Here is a 15,029-nt window from a genome sequence, read left to right on the forward strand (position 1 = left end):
TGCTGGATTGGTGAGGGGAGCAAAATAAATTGTGGGTGGGATTGCAACATTTTAGCATTTGCATTCTGTTTAAACCACTAGGAAATAAGGGGCCAGGCGAATTGGAATGAACAACCAGGGCGGAGTGTAAAAGTATGGGTTCCATTTGGAGCCTCAGTCCGGCTCACCTCGTGTGTGTTGCTGACTCTACGGAACCTCATTACGATACAATCTGCTCCCTGGTTTGTAGTTCCGGTAGTGCCAGCAAAGTTAACGATGTTGGTAATTTATTATTAAGTATATGGACTTCACGTCTTAATATGTACCTAGTCTTATTATTTGTCTATGCCTGCTTTGGAAGATGGATTTTATCCGTGTTCATTGTTCGTATTTTAGCCGAATCTTCTCCAATGCTACTTGGCATGTACATTTATGAGATTTTGATCAGGGGGATTCTTGCTACACACAGGAGTAGCTGCACTGTCGTGCGGCTCTTAAAGTTTAATGCTAACACGTTCATGAGCTGCTACATCGGAAATACTGGATTTGTGGCTACGTTTTGTAACCTAATGTCTAGTGTTATTAATGGTATTATTTATATGCTATAGGTGTGCACGCTTGGTTATATATTATATAAATATATTCCCATAACATGTAAAAGTTCGTTGGGTTTTGAAGAACTTTTCTTTTCCCCAAAAGTTCTCAATAGCGATCCTCCTGGACCAAGTGGAAGTAGCGTTTTCTTGAGAAATGGTTAAGTACATGTTATAACTGCCCTTTTTGGTTATTCTAATTCATTAAAACAATTGAAAGAGGATCACGTGATACTCTTTGGCAGTTTTTTTTTTTACTTCTGTGTGATGAACAATAATTCATGTTTCTGGTCTAGATATATATATGTATATATATATATATATATATATATATATATATATATATATATATATATATATATATATATATATATATATATATATATAAGTATATATATATATATATATATGTATTACAATTGATGTGGAAAAGGGTTCAGATGGCACAAAAGGTCAATTTTAAAGGAAATATTTTGAGCTATTCCAAAATGTTTTTCTGATTGTTGTTTTAAAAGCACTGACGTTGTGATGTTGTTTCTTTGGACAATGGCATTATTTTTTGCTTGATATTCATGGATTTGTACCTAATTTTTTTTGACAGAACCTCGAACAAGGTCATTCCTGTTGCTATTTATTTTATTACTTTGGCAAACAATTCGAAGAGGCTACTTTAGATGTTGTAGGTGAGGAATATTTTTCAAAGTAGAATGATAAACCTCGTGGGCATGGTTCAAGAGAAGGACATCCCCAGGAGGAGGCAAGAAATGTTTAAGGTACTCAGATGTAAATTGTTCAACTGATGAGTGAAAGGTTGAAGGCTAACTACGGGTTTGCGTCTTGGCTGAGAATATCATCGCCAGCAAAATTTGAATTTTTTATATTTTTTGCTGTGCGGTCTTTGTGAATCCATCGACTCGAATGTCCATATTTTGATTCCTTTATTTGCAACGCGTTTCTCATTCAATCTAACACGAGCTCTGTATTGGCGATGGCAGAGCTGGAGAAACCGGTAAATTGGGAAGCTTCATGGTTTATAGGTCATAGCTATGAACAAGACGTCAGTTTTTTTACCGAACCAGTGCTGAACTCGATTTTCTTATTTTTATTCCTGACTGTGATCGACTGTGAGCACTCGTGTGGAGTGTTTTTATTTTATTTTAATTGCATCATTCTGCACGCCGTGCTGTCGTCCTTTGCTTACCGTACTGACAAATGGTGCCGTTCTGAACACGTACTTATATTGTAAAGCTTGTTTAACTTGTCGCATGGTTTTCAGGCACGATGTGAGGCGCACGTCTTCCTGCCGTCTTCAGTTAAAGCTTAGGAGAGAAATTGATAAGTGATGAAATTGGAAGCAGAAGTTTTATTCAGGACACATCGACGTTTTTATTTTATTTTCTTAAAAAACAAACAACCGTGATGACTGTACCCCGCATTTTGCATCACACTTAATTCTATGGCGATTTTCAATTGCTTACATCGGGCTATTCCATTGCATGCGTCAATATTGTATGGATGTAAACTTCTAAGCGACAAAACGTTATTTTTATATGTGATTTACTCCTGTAATATAAAACTACAGTCCTTAAATGTTCGTTGCTGTCCCTTTATCTACGCATTTGCTCTCATGGTCAGTGTTTGCTGAAAATGAATTGTCTGTGCTCTTCTTTTCTTCTTCTTCTTCTTCCTGGATGTAAATAAATTTTTGACATGTTCTACCGCGAGACGAGTTCCTTCACCTCTGGTTCACGGGATTATATATATGTATGTACATATATATATATATATTATATATATTATATATCTTATATATATTATTTATTTATTAAAGAATATTTTATATATTATATATCTTATGTATGTATATATATATATATATATATATATATATATATTGTATATATTGTATATATTGTATATATTGTATATATTATATATATATATTATATATTTTTTTCTTTTCTTCAATTCAGAAGATGAGCCATCGATGTTGCTCGACAGTAGAAGCAAAATGATTATGAACGACTTTATCACATAAACAATCGATTCTCCATACTTCATAATTTCTATGTTTTGTTTTGAATAAATCGCTTCCTCGTTTTTTTATGTTTTTAATGAAATCCTTTGACTGATTCAAAGGTTCTGCAGTTGAATATGTTAGCCGGATTTTAATTTTCTTATCATATCAATTAATTTACCTTGGGTCTGGAAGCGAGAACAATGCAACAACAATCCGAGAAAAAGAATCTGATAAAGAATAAAAAACGAATCAGGAATTTCACAAGATGCTAAATTCGTTATATTTTAAGATAATATACTTTCATTTATGTAGTGTCAGCCAAACTTATTTTCTGTTGCATAAGTTTTCCATGGAGAAGATTACAAATTGAAGATGCAAGTAAAACGATCCGAAACATGTTAAACATTAAGCTTGTTTGAATCGCTTGTGGCTTCCATGTTCAACAAGTTGCGCATTCTTTGCAACAACAAAACTAGTCTGGTGAAGAAAAAATATTACGGTGAAGAGGAAGGAAATCTGCACCTTCACTACGAATAGCTCGTTCGTAACTCTTATGGACTCAACAAATGCTCAATACAATATCCGAACTACTTTGGTAGAGATTTCCAAAGTCGAACTCGGACAACAATCGTTGGAAATGAGTGAAATCAACTTGAGTTGAAATTTTGTGCAGTAAAACACGAAGTATTCTCCGTTTGTATTTTTTCTTTGTCGAGTTTGCTGCTGCTTGTTAATAAATAGCCTTTGTGCCGTGTCAGCTCGAAGCTAAACCTGCAGGCCGTAGCTGGGCCACGCGTTTGCCATCAAAGCGCGCTGTGCCAGCGGACCACCTGCCCGGAACATGTGCGTCACTTCCCACCGTAGGCATCGTAAATGACGTAGGGGACTCGCGGGGTACACCGCATGTACTGTGTACATCTCCATAGTTTTATACTCACACGAATGACGAGGTATGCAAATACTAGCTCAAACACCTTCCGTGTGCAATATATATATATATATATCACTTACATAATGTAACCAACATTGGAAACAGAAGAAAAGTATTACGTCATCGAATTCCGCGACGAGACAAGTTTACTGAAAGTCTTTTGACTTGTTTGGAAGTACACATCGTGATTAAAAATGATATAACAATCGATAAAATAAAGCGCAAGTGCGGGAGTGAAACGCGCACAGGTAAAGCTGGGTGCATTCAACGGAAAGCCGTGATTCGACCTTTCTGTCTTCTCACCTGGAATGACAAATACACAGGTGATAGGAATTGTACTTCGAGGACTCACAACGTCGTTTATTCCGCAAACGTCAAACGCTCAGTTGTGATCAGCCGGAGATTAAATCCGCAATTCGCTTCCTGGATGTCGACCTGTCCATTTGGATGCGCAAGTTATACGGACCTCTGCTGTCGTGGGACAATCAAGGCTGTAAACTATATGTAATGTCGATGACGTACATATACTTGTGATGATTATGTACTTTTAGTAATAAAAGCGATTGTGATATTTTTCAACATCATTTCATTGTTCGAAACGATATGTGGAATATTTTGGGTCGAAACCTTCCTGCCCCAGGCCTCTCCAATTCCATGTAAAGCCTCAGGTCTACGTGCAGAGTTCGACGTTATGGAGGGCGAGAATGTCCAATGATTTTTTAATCTATACTAATCCGTAACCCAAAGCCAACGGTATGGGTTCGTAGGCCCTATACGTACTTGCGTTTGAGCGGAGCTGGTGCGGAGCAGGAGCGAGTGGGATGGGAGGGTGCGGGGAGGGCCGTGCATGTTATGAGAGCGCGCAGAGCTCTCGTGGAAAGGTGGGGTGGAGGGGGCAAGCCTCCGGAATAAGAGTTGGGGGAAGTCTTTGCAAGAAAAGGGGAGGGGCTTCGCATGGAAGAGGGGCGGGACTTGTAGTTTCGTGAGAGCACAATTTTTGAGATGCGGCAGGTATATTATGTCGCGATGCGTTATAAGCGCAACAAAATCCCGGCAGAAAAGCTAAAGTTCCGCGTTAAGTATCTCTTAGAACGTCACGTGTACATGGCATTCCAAAGTGACGTCACAATCGATTCCATTTCTCCTGGCTGTTCTCGCGCTTCAGGGCAATCTGTCGTGCAGCAACATCTCCGATTGATATTCCACGCAGCATCTGTTCAAATACAAGGTGCTCGGCGGCGCACGCGGCCTGAAATATTCCTGACGCCAGCTTCCTTATTTCCGAGGAGGCAAAGGTTGCGCGCTGCCACGGGAGACAAATCGGTCGCTAATGCTTGTTGACACGTCACCCCGCACAGCTGGGCAAGCCAGGGGGAGGAGAGGGGGGGGGGAGCAAAGATGCATGAGTGGTAGGCTGCGGGGAGGGGAGGGGTAGTTGGGAATCCGGAGTAGGGAGGCCGGAGGGGTAGAAGAGTCTTGGGAGTTGGAGTTGGGGGGGGGGGGGCAGGGAAGCAAAGAAGCTGCGTTTCAGCCCCGGGGGCGTTAGAGCCACGCGGTGTTTTTAACAATGCACCGAGAAGCTGGGAGGTGCAGAGACGTTTGGTCGTGCGCGTGTGTCATTTAGCGAAATGTGAGAAGTGCGCTCCTTGCTTTGCTGAGTCGAGCACGTGGCTCCTCTGGAGTTTGAAGAGGGGAGGGCGTGTTGTCAGGCGCTGCGACCCTTTCCTTCAACGCAATAAACAGCTAGAGCTAGGTCATGTCATCGTATAGACCTGCTGGTGCTGCAGTGGAACAAAACTCCACCGGAGCCCGCCCTGTGCACTGTGATGCTTCAATCAAGTAGAAACCCGCAAGTGCAAAAAAAAAAAACCCCTCCAAAACGAACAGTTATCCGTGAGAACCTGCGATCGTGTACATGCAAATTGCACAGAAGAAAAATAAACTTCTTTAGCATATACTGGTTTTTGGATGATTATTTTACAGCAAAGTTGATCATAAGCCTGTTAATAATTATAAAGAAGAGCTATCAAAATAAACATTGGCTTGAAAGATTGACAGCCCTTTTAAAATAATAGGAATTTTACAAAGAAAGAAACTACATATTTTTTCAAGATATAAAAGAATCAAAAAAAGAAAGAGTGAATGGAAAGTCTGCTTGCCCTCAATATGATCCACAATTTTACCCGAAACTGACCTCCCACTATGATGACACATCTACAAGCTTTAAACATTGTCTATTTAAAACGTACAAGACAATTAATTAATACATTAATCAATTCAGAAACTTCACTCAGTTCAGGGTGAATGCTTGTGACGTCATAATAAACGCATCCGCTGCGCATGGAGCGAAAAGCCTTTATTTTGAGCAAACGCTTCTACGGGTGCATTTCCCCTTGTATTTTCCCCCCAAAACGTTTCAAACGGTTGCAACGAAATGCAGCAGTTGACAAACCAAAGCGCACTTAAAAATGGGTTTGGGAGCGACAACGGTCCATAAAAGAGGATCATAAGAAACAGCTGGCTCCAATACGCATGCGCCATCGGTGGAATTGGTGCCATGTGTTTGGAACAACACGTGCTTGTCAACATGTATTGGGCTCTTCCAGCTGCAGCTGCATTCATGAAGCTTGTGGGAAGCTCATAACACGAAGTCCTCACCACCGACGCGATTCTGCGAGCGACAATAACTGGCATAGGCCTTCCGACTTTGGCGAAGTTGCGCGTGAGAGCGCAGGTAGAAACCAAACCAAAAGAACCAAAAGAGTTTTGTATTATTAACCATCTCCAATGTGCCTCCTAATACAAGCTAGGAGGAATTGCATTCGTGCTCCTCGCGGCTACTCCCTTTACTGCCGTCTTTGAAATGATACCCTAGAGTCTGCCCCCACGAAATTGCTGTACAAGCAAAACATTAACCCAGCACCCTAAAATTGCAGCTTTAACAGTTGAAATAAACATACACAAAAGTCAGTCGAGTGTGGTTATTCGAGCCATCCCTGCACGTGTTGTAATGACCGCGCGTATTAAACACCAAGCGGACTGCCAGCCCTGAAAGATTCCACGCGCGCCCGGTGCGCACAGCGACGCAATTGCCGGTGTAATTTTACAGCAGGTGAGAACGATTACAGGAAGAAGGTCCACAGGTTTCTCAGGGTTTGTTTTTTTCAATTCTTGGCACTTTCTTTTCTGAAAATGCTCTTTCTTTATCTTTATGACGCTCGAACGCGCTTGCATATTAAGTGCGAGCTTTACGCATGTTTGGTTGTGATCGCAAAGTATAAGGTACAACATAAGTATTCCAAAACCCAGCGACAGCCCGACATCCCCCCCCCCCCAAACATATGTAACTGTTTAGAGGGTGGTCGATGCTCGAGGCACGCATTTTAGAAACGAGGGGCCTAAACCTGCAGGGATTGTGGACACACGTGGTGGATGTCCGCGTCCGAGACCCAACGAGCGTTTACCTTGATGCGATTCGATCTTTCAAATTGTTACCCGAACTTTTGCGTTTCCCATTGATGCGGTAGCCAAGGATGAGCTCGGCTAGGGCATCACTAATGGCTGGCCAGCCCTAACAAACCCAAGCAGTTTCCCTTTTGTAAATGCGCATCAATTTCCAGGACGTTACGTGAAGTGCTCCGAGTGGACCTATGAGAGCGCGCCCAGGAATGCTAAGGTTCTTAAAACTTCCGCGCCGCAGGGCAAGACCCCCATCCCTACTCGCTGTGCATAATTAGTCTTCAAAGGAAATGCCGTTCTGCGACGGATGTAGCGGGGTTGCTCTGTAGACAATCTCGGGCTGCGTAACAAACGCTCAACTCCATTTTGCGCCTACTTAAGGATATATTTTAGCACTTCAGGACAGTTAAGTCGGTCGGGTGAATCGTGGCTTCTGAACCGGTTTGTTTCGGGGTTCAATAATCGGCAGAATCGGTTTCGAGGGAAACTGGTGCGCAATGCTCCTGGTGCATCATCGGGCATTCTGAGGCTCGTTGAGGATGAAGCTTTATTTAGTTATTTCCTACATGTATTTCATCACACGTGGTAGAGTACCTCGCATTGTGGTCCGACAGGTTGATGCTCACGATAGGATACCTGCCTTATGATATGAGCTTTGGCCTTGCTGTATCGTTTTTAAATGCTGAGCTTCAAGCAAAGAAGTCACACCTACCATTTTGGAAGTCTTTGGTATGACTCGGCCAGAATTTGAACCGCCGGCCTCCCAGACTCAGAGCAGACACTCCAACCATTACACCACCGGGGTAGGGGTGTGTGCTGTGTTCAGTTATCAAGTTTCTTGTGGAGCTCTCACCAAATAGCTTTAGCACTAAAACAAGTGGTTTGGCAAGCACAACTTGCTCGGTAACTGAACACAGCCCTGGTGTGGCTCCTTGTGTCCTTTGAGCTGTCTCACCTGGATTCAACGGTATAACCTGTCTGATTCGTGCTTCACAAGTGGGGTATCGTATCATCGAGTGTGCCCTCCTACGGGTGTGTGCTCAGCAGGGTGTCCCTTCAGTTGGCATTGCTCTGTGAGCGTTAAAGATCTCAAGGTGTCTTTCGACGGATTTGTCTGGGAGAGGAGTTGGCACCACCACCTTGTCTGTGAATTGGCACATGAAAACGCCAGCATGGCACTCTGCAGTAACGATCCGTTAGATCACAAAGGGATGATTATATGATTATGATGGCATCATAATATCGCACTCTCACTCGAAACAAGATGCTTGCAGTGCTTCGGATGCAAGTCTGCACACCAGACCGAGAGCGCACTTTGTACCCGCAGGAACCACATCACTCCTGGCAGCACATGTGTGGGAATTTTTTTTTTTTTAAACATATCATTTTCGGTCATAAGCAAGTACGAGATCTTCAATATAACCGGATGTAATAATAAAGCACTCACAGTATTGCTACCCCAATTATGATGTCTTTTTTATGGAATTAATTAATTAACTTTACCGCATTACAACTAAACTTCATGTTGGGAATAATATACTGTATATATATTTTTAACATCTCATTTTCGGTCAGAAGGAAGTACAACTGTACGAGATCTTCAATATAACCGGATGTAATAATAAAGCACTCACAGTATTGCTTCCCCAATTATGATTAGTCTTTTTTTTATGGAATGAATTAATTAACTTCCCCGCATTACAACTAAACTTCATGTTATTCTTTTGAACCTTTAATGCCACTTGTTTAAAAGTCACGTGTTTCATCTCCGAAAATAAACGGACATCTCGGAGAATACGGGCAACGGAGTCTTTTCGAACAAAAACGCGACAATTTTAATTGGATGGCAAAAGTGGGGTGGGAGAAAGGTCATTTTGAGCAAACTGCCACAGCCGTCGAGGGCCAGACAGAGCCAATTGCAGCCCTATTTCCCATGCTCGGTCGATTCATGAATTGCTTACACAAGTGTTCTGAATTGTACAAAAGCCTATGGCCTGCATTCTTCCACAGGGAAAAATGCGTCTTGTTCAAGTACGCAGTGTATGTCCTGGAACATCGTTAGTTTATTAACAGCGAGTGCAAATTGCTCGGTATATAGCGCGTGTTGCTGTATGAAATACCCACAGTGCATTGCGAAGCGGCTTCATTCCAGAAAGGTGTAAAAGGCGCATTTTCTAATAAACTTCAGAATCAGAAAGTGTTGTGGCCGAAGAAGTGAAGACCGTCGCATGAAAGCACGAAGCCACATTCGATCGGGACAGACTGCTGCCAGGATTTGCAAAAAGCCAGATCCGACGCAATTTGTTCCTTTCTCGGGGGCCGAGACCATAATTGACCCTAATTAGATCATGAAGGTGTAATTATGTTGTAATTGGATGCACGGTTTTACATGGACGTCATTATATAGTATGCGGAGGGTGGTCGCAGCGATTAATCATGCAATCTCAATATTTTAATTGATTCACCATTCATTTCCTTGCGGGTATTGCAAGGTTAATAGGCACTCATTTTTCCATTAACAAAGGGATGTGATAAAATATTTAGGTTGTGCTTATTTTTACTCCATGAAGGGCATCTGCTGTGGCAATGTGATCACCACGTCCCCGAGTTTGAGCTCGCAGAACAATATCATTTCAATTATTACTTTGGTTTCATAGCTTCACAACTACTACTGCTACTACTACTAGTTCGTGTGCAGCCACCCGGCTGCTGGTTGCATCATTTCTGTGGGCACATCTGCCGCTGATTCAATACCTCTCTAAAACCAGGTATCTGGTACTCATTTTGCCGACCTCGGAAGGATGGCAGGCTGAGTCAACCCACCTGGCGTTAGTTCAACGGCATTCGAACTAATGGCCTTAGGATCCCAAGCCCACCGCCCTAACCATCAGGCCAACACCAGGTGTTGTTGTTCTTACTACTACTACTACTATTACTACTACTACAACAACTACTACTACTACAACACCTCCTACTACTACTACTACAACGACACCTCCTACTACTACTACAACAACACTACTACTATTACTACTACTACAACAACTACTACTACTACTACAACTACTACTACTACAACAACAACTACTACTACAACTACACATCCTACTACTACTACAACAACACTACTACTATTACTACTACTACAACAACTACTACTACTACTACAACAACTACTACTACTACTACAACACCTACTACTACTACTACGCCTTTCACAAATAGGTTGGCCAGGTCTGATGGTCGACTAATGCCGACTTGAATTTGTTCAGGGTTCCAGTGATAATTCGCACACTCTTCGTGAAAGACGCAGTGGGATATTTCACGTACACTAACACCCCTAACTTAACGTAGGGCCTACTTTCAATGGCCGGCACACAAGTTGCCAGTATATGGGTTTTAGCCCGATCACTGAAAAGCAAAGAACCACTTAAAAAGTTCTCCAATCCGGATCCGGATTTGAATCTTCACCAAAAATCTAATCATTTCGTCCTTGTCACATACCCAAGTTCTCCACCATGTTTCGTCCGAATCTGTCTACAACTTTTTGAGATATCATGCCATATATCAGTTTTAGCCCCATCATTCAATGGTGAAGAATCACTTGAAAAAGTTCTGTGATCCGGATCCGCATTCAGATCTTCACCAAAATGTAATCATTTAATCCTTGTCACACACCAAACATGTCCACCACGTTTCGTACAAATCTGTCTACAACTATTTGAGATATCGTGCTATATATCGGTTTTATCCCTATCTCAATGGTGAAGAATTACTTGCAAAATTAAATAATTCTCATATCCGAATCCATATTCAGATCTCCACCAAAATCCAATCGATTATGTCTTGTCACATACCCAATCAGTTCACCAAGTTTCGTCAACATCTGTCTCCAACTTTTTGAGATATCCTGCTTCAAATAATCGGTTTTGGCCCAATCTCCCAATGGTGAAGAATCACTATAAAAAAATCATGTGATCCGGATCCGGATTCGCATCTTCACCAAAATCAAATAAATTCTTCCTTGTCACGCACCAAACCTGTCCACCAAGTTTCGTCCTAATCCGTCCACAACTTATTGAGATATCCTGTTCACAGACAGACAGACAGGGATGTAAACACAGCGTCCATCCACCTTCATTAGCGCAGGTAAAAACTATCCAGCTGGCCCTATGGCTTCAGTAACAGTCGTAATTTATATGATCGCATGCATGTTCCTTTTGCCTGTGAGTGAGTGAAAGAAGTAAATATCATTCCTTTAATCTCTACCTTGAACCTCCACGATACTCCTTTCTCTTCCTGCTCTCATTCGTCTCCAACCCTGCTGTCACCTGCACTGTACACCTTATTAGTGAACCAACATTAGACTCCTTGGACAACGGAGAGTTTTTCATCAACCATTTGTGTTTCCCTTATAAGATTGCATTCGGAGACGGAATATGGAGGAAAAAGCCTGGTATTATTAAAACTGAGAAAAGAAAGAGAAAGAGGTGAGGTTATTGGGGGGTTTTGGGAGAAGAGGAAAGTGAAAGGATATTGGGAGAAGATCAGAGTAAGGGTAGCGGAGGGGTCAAAATTCCACCACTTTTGGTGTCAAATTTCTGATAATTAAATGGTTTATTGTGTCATAATGAATTACTACTTCTTTCACAGCCCTAATAAATCCTTCCTTCTAGGGTCGAGTTAATTTGGCGAACTTTCTCGAACTGCTTCGCCAGACATATATGTTCGACTGGAGCGGAGTTGGCAGGAATTTGTAATTCGTTCAAGATACCGGTGATGACTCACCGACTCTTTGTGAAAGACACCTTGAGGTCTTTAAAATTGAGCATCTAACGCTCGCTGACTGGACACCCATCTTTCCGTCCATCCATCAGAGGGACGGTCAAGTTTGCGAACGCGATGCCCTGCAGCCTGCGCAGCACCAATCAGTCGGTTTGTAGTCGACTGGGCAATCAAAACTAGAGTAGACAGCTCAAAGGGAAGTGCGCTACCTCTGCACCATCCTACAGTCAGACACATGACACAGTGAACGGCTCTATAAATGTCAGGCAATCCAGCTGTGTATGGTAAGGATTAAAGAAAGAATCAGATCTTGTCAAACTGCCAGATGTCAAGTCCTCCTGAATAAGAGAGGCAGATAAAAGTGGTCTGGATTTGAACTGCTTATTTCATGAGTGTTGCAAAGCTTAAGAGTTCAAACGTCACAGCCAATAATTCTTCTCTCCTCAAAAAAGCTGGAAGTCGCTTACAGTTTTTGTGCGTTTGTGTGAAGTCGAATGAATGTCCTAACGTCCTTGTTTTATCTCGGCGCATCGAATTACTTTTCATATACATCTTAAAGGTAGGATTTATTTTTGTATACAAAGTTTTTTTTTTGTATAGTTTCTTTTGTATACAAATATTTTTTTGTATAGTTTTTTTTGCATACAAAGTTTTTTGTATAGTTTTTTATGTATACAAAGTTTTTTTTGTATACAGTTTTTTTTGTAGTTTTTTTTGTATACAGTTTTTTTTGTATACAAATATTTTTTGGTAGTTTTTTTTGTAGTTTTTTTTTGCATACAAAGTTTTTTTTGTGTAGAGTTTTTTTTGTGCACAATTTTTTGGGGATACAAAGTATTTTTTGTACAGTTTTTTTTGTATACAAAGTTTTTTGTATATAGCTTTTTTCTATACAGTTTTTTTTGTATACAAAGTTTTTTTTGTATAGTTTTTTTTTGCATAGTTTTTTTTCTATACAAAGTTTTTTTTCTATACAAAGCACACTTATTACAAAGTTTTTTTTTGTATACAAAGCACACTTATTCTTTAACCTTTCGAAGGTACCGCTCATCTATGCTCGAGCAAAGTGGCCTCAAATGAAGAATCCCAGTAGAATGTGGAAGGGCTCCTTTCAATGGCCATCGTGTCCAATTACTGACGTCTGTGCCTCTTTCTTTCAAGCCGAGCAGGACACTGAAAGTTATAACCACGTAAGATACTAACCACGAACAGATTCAGCTCGCTCATGTAATTTTCTCTTTGTATTGTGCGTTCTTTGTCGCACCTTGGCAAGAAACTAAAAGCGTAACTTTAGCTCGGCACGCATGCGTGACTTTGGGAACACAAAAAGGACTTGCAGGTGAAAATCTCTTTTTTTATTTTGAAAGATATAGTCAATACTTTATCATATTTCATTCCCATGAGGGAATGTTCTAGTTGCCTACTCATATTTTCATTTCGTGGCGTGGGTTTCATATTTCTTACGTCGCTCGTCCAACTGCCATCTGTTTTCTTTTGTTCAAGTCTACAAATGAAGCTAAGGTCTTCTTTCACTTTGTCATATGGTCAGTGAGAGTTTTTATTGTTCTATGTATAGATCACCTTTTAGTATATAATTCGTCATCAGATACACCGCTCAAGATATTAGTATGGACATGCTAACTGTATTTGATGACACCTTCTATAGCTTTATTGTGCAGCATGCAGGCTCATGGGAAGAACATAAGGTGCAAGGTAAAAAGTGTATGTTAAAAGGAAAACACACACACATACATACCTTAGTGATATTAGTGCGAATTCAGTGAACCATTAAGTGGCCAAATACAAAGGGTGTTCAAAATGTTCTGCGAACGACATAATTACAAGAGTCCAAGACACATCAATGCCTTTTGATTTATATCTAATACATTTGGGAAACTAGAACGGCATTCGGTAGAGAGAAAACCTCTCAGGCTGAGCAGTTTACATTTTGTATCCACTGATAAGCTGGATCTGCATTTGAAACTGAACCAATAACTAATCGACTTGTTCTTGCACTTACCCAACTTGTCCACCAAGTTTCGTTCGAATTAGTCCATAACTTTTTGAGATATCATGCTATATATCGTTTTTTGCCCTATCTCTCAATGGTAAAGAATCACTTTAAAAATTTCGGATCCAGATGTGAGTATTCACCAAAATCTACTAATTTTGTCCGTGTCACATACCCAACCTCTCCATGAAATTTCATCCGAAACCATTTAAAACATTGACATATCTTGTTCAAAAACAAACAGACAAACAAACAAGCCGACAAACAAACAAACAGGGTTGAAAACATAACCTTCATCCACCTTTGGTGGCGGAGGTAAACATATATACATTATATATACAAGGGGCAGTCAATAAGTAACTTTTAAAAAAATCACAACCTGTTTATTGCATGTACGTGTGTAACAACTGTTATTTTTCAACATAATCTCCATTGCGTTCAATGCATTTTTTTCAGCGCTTTACTAAGGCCTGGAATCCTCTTGGATTTTTTTCATTATGGCTGCGTGTGTAGCCATTGGTGCACCGCCTCATGGACCTCTTCGTCGGATCAGAAAGTGTTTCCACGAAGCGCCTCTTTAAGTGGCCCAAAGGCGTGGTAATCCGACGGGGGCGAGATCTGGCGAGTAGGGATGAGGAAGACCCTCAAAATGCAGGTCCTCGATTGTTGCAGCTGTAGAGCGGGAAGTATGGGGCCGAGCATTGTCATGCTGCAGCAAAACACCGGTCGTGAGTAGTCCACAACGTTTTGATTTGATTGCTGGTTTCAGATGATGTTTTTAAGGAGGTCGCAGTATGATGCACTGGTGACTGTGGTCCCTCTGGGCATGTAATGACCTACAAGTGTGCCTCAGCTATCCCAGAAGAGCGTCAGCATCACTTTTCCAGCGGACGGCTGTTTGCGGATCTTTTTGGGCTTCGGTGAAGTTGAATGGTGCCACTCTTTGCTTGCCCTCTCCGTTTCTGGCTGAAAGTAGTGGACCCAGCTTTCATCCACATTTACTACGCGCTGTACAAAAGCGTCGCCTTCTGTTTCATAATGTCGCAGAAGTTCTTCACATGCATCCACTCGCCGTTCTTTCAGTTCCGGAGTGAGTTGTCTAGGCACCCAACTTGCAGACACTTTGTGGAACCCCAGCACGTTGTGAATTATATGGTGTGCTGAACCATGGCTAATGTTCAATTCGGAGACCACTTCGTCCAGCGTAATGCGACGGTTTTCCATAAACACGCGCTCAACTCCTGCAACCAT

At 41.4% G+C, this 15,029-nt stretch overlaps 1 protein-coding gene across 3 annotated transcripts in view; it reads left to right on the forward strand.

Moving 5' to 3' along the window:
• LOC137429681 (sal-like protein 1) overlaps nt 1-2,287 on the forward strand; it is a 45,641-nt gene extending 43,354 nt beyond the window's left edge. For all 3 annotated transcript variants that reach the window (XM_068119807.2, XM_068119808.2, XM_068119809.2), the window contains one exon: nt 1-2,287. This exon is cut by the window's left edge. The gene's annotated coding sequence lies outside the window, so the exon portion shown is untranslated.
• The last annotated feature ends 12,742 nt before the right edge of the window (nt 2,288-15,029 follow it).

This window comes from Myxine glutinosa, chromosome 6 (genome assembly GCF_964187855.1).
Source record: "Myxine glutinosa chromosome 6, kmMyxGlut1.1, whole genome shotgun sequence".
NCBI lineage: Eukaryota > Metazoa > Chordata > Myxini > Myxiniformes > Myxinidae > Myxine > Myxine glutinosa.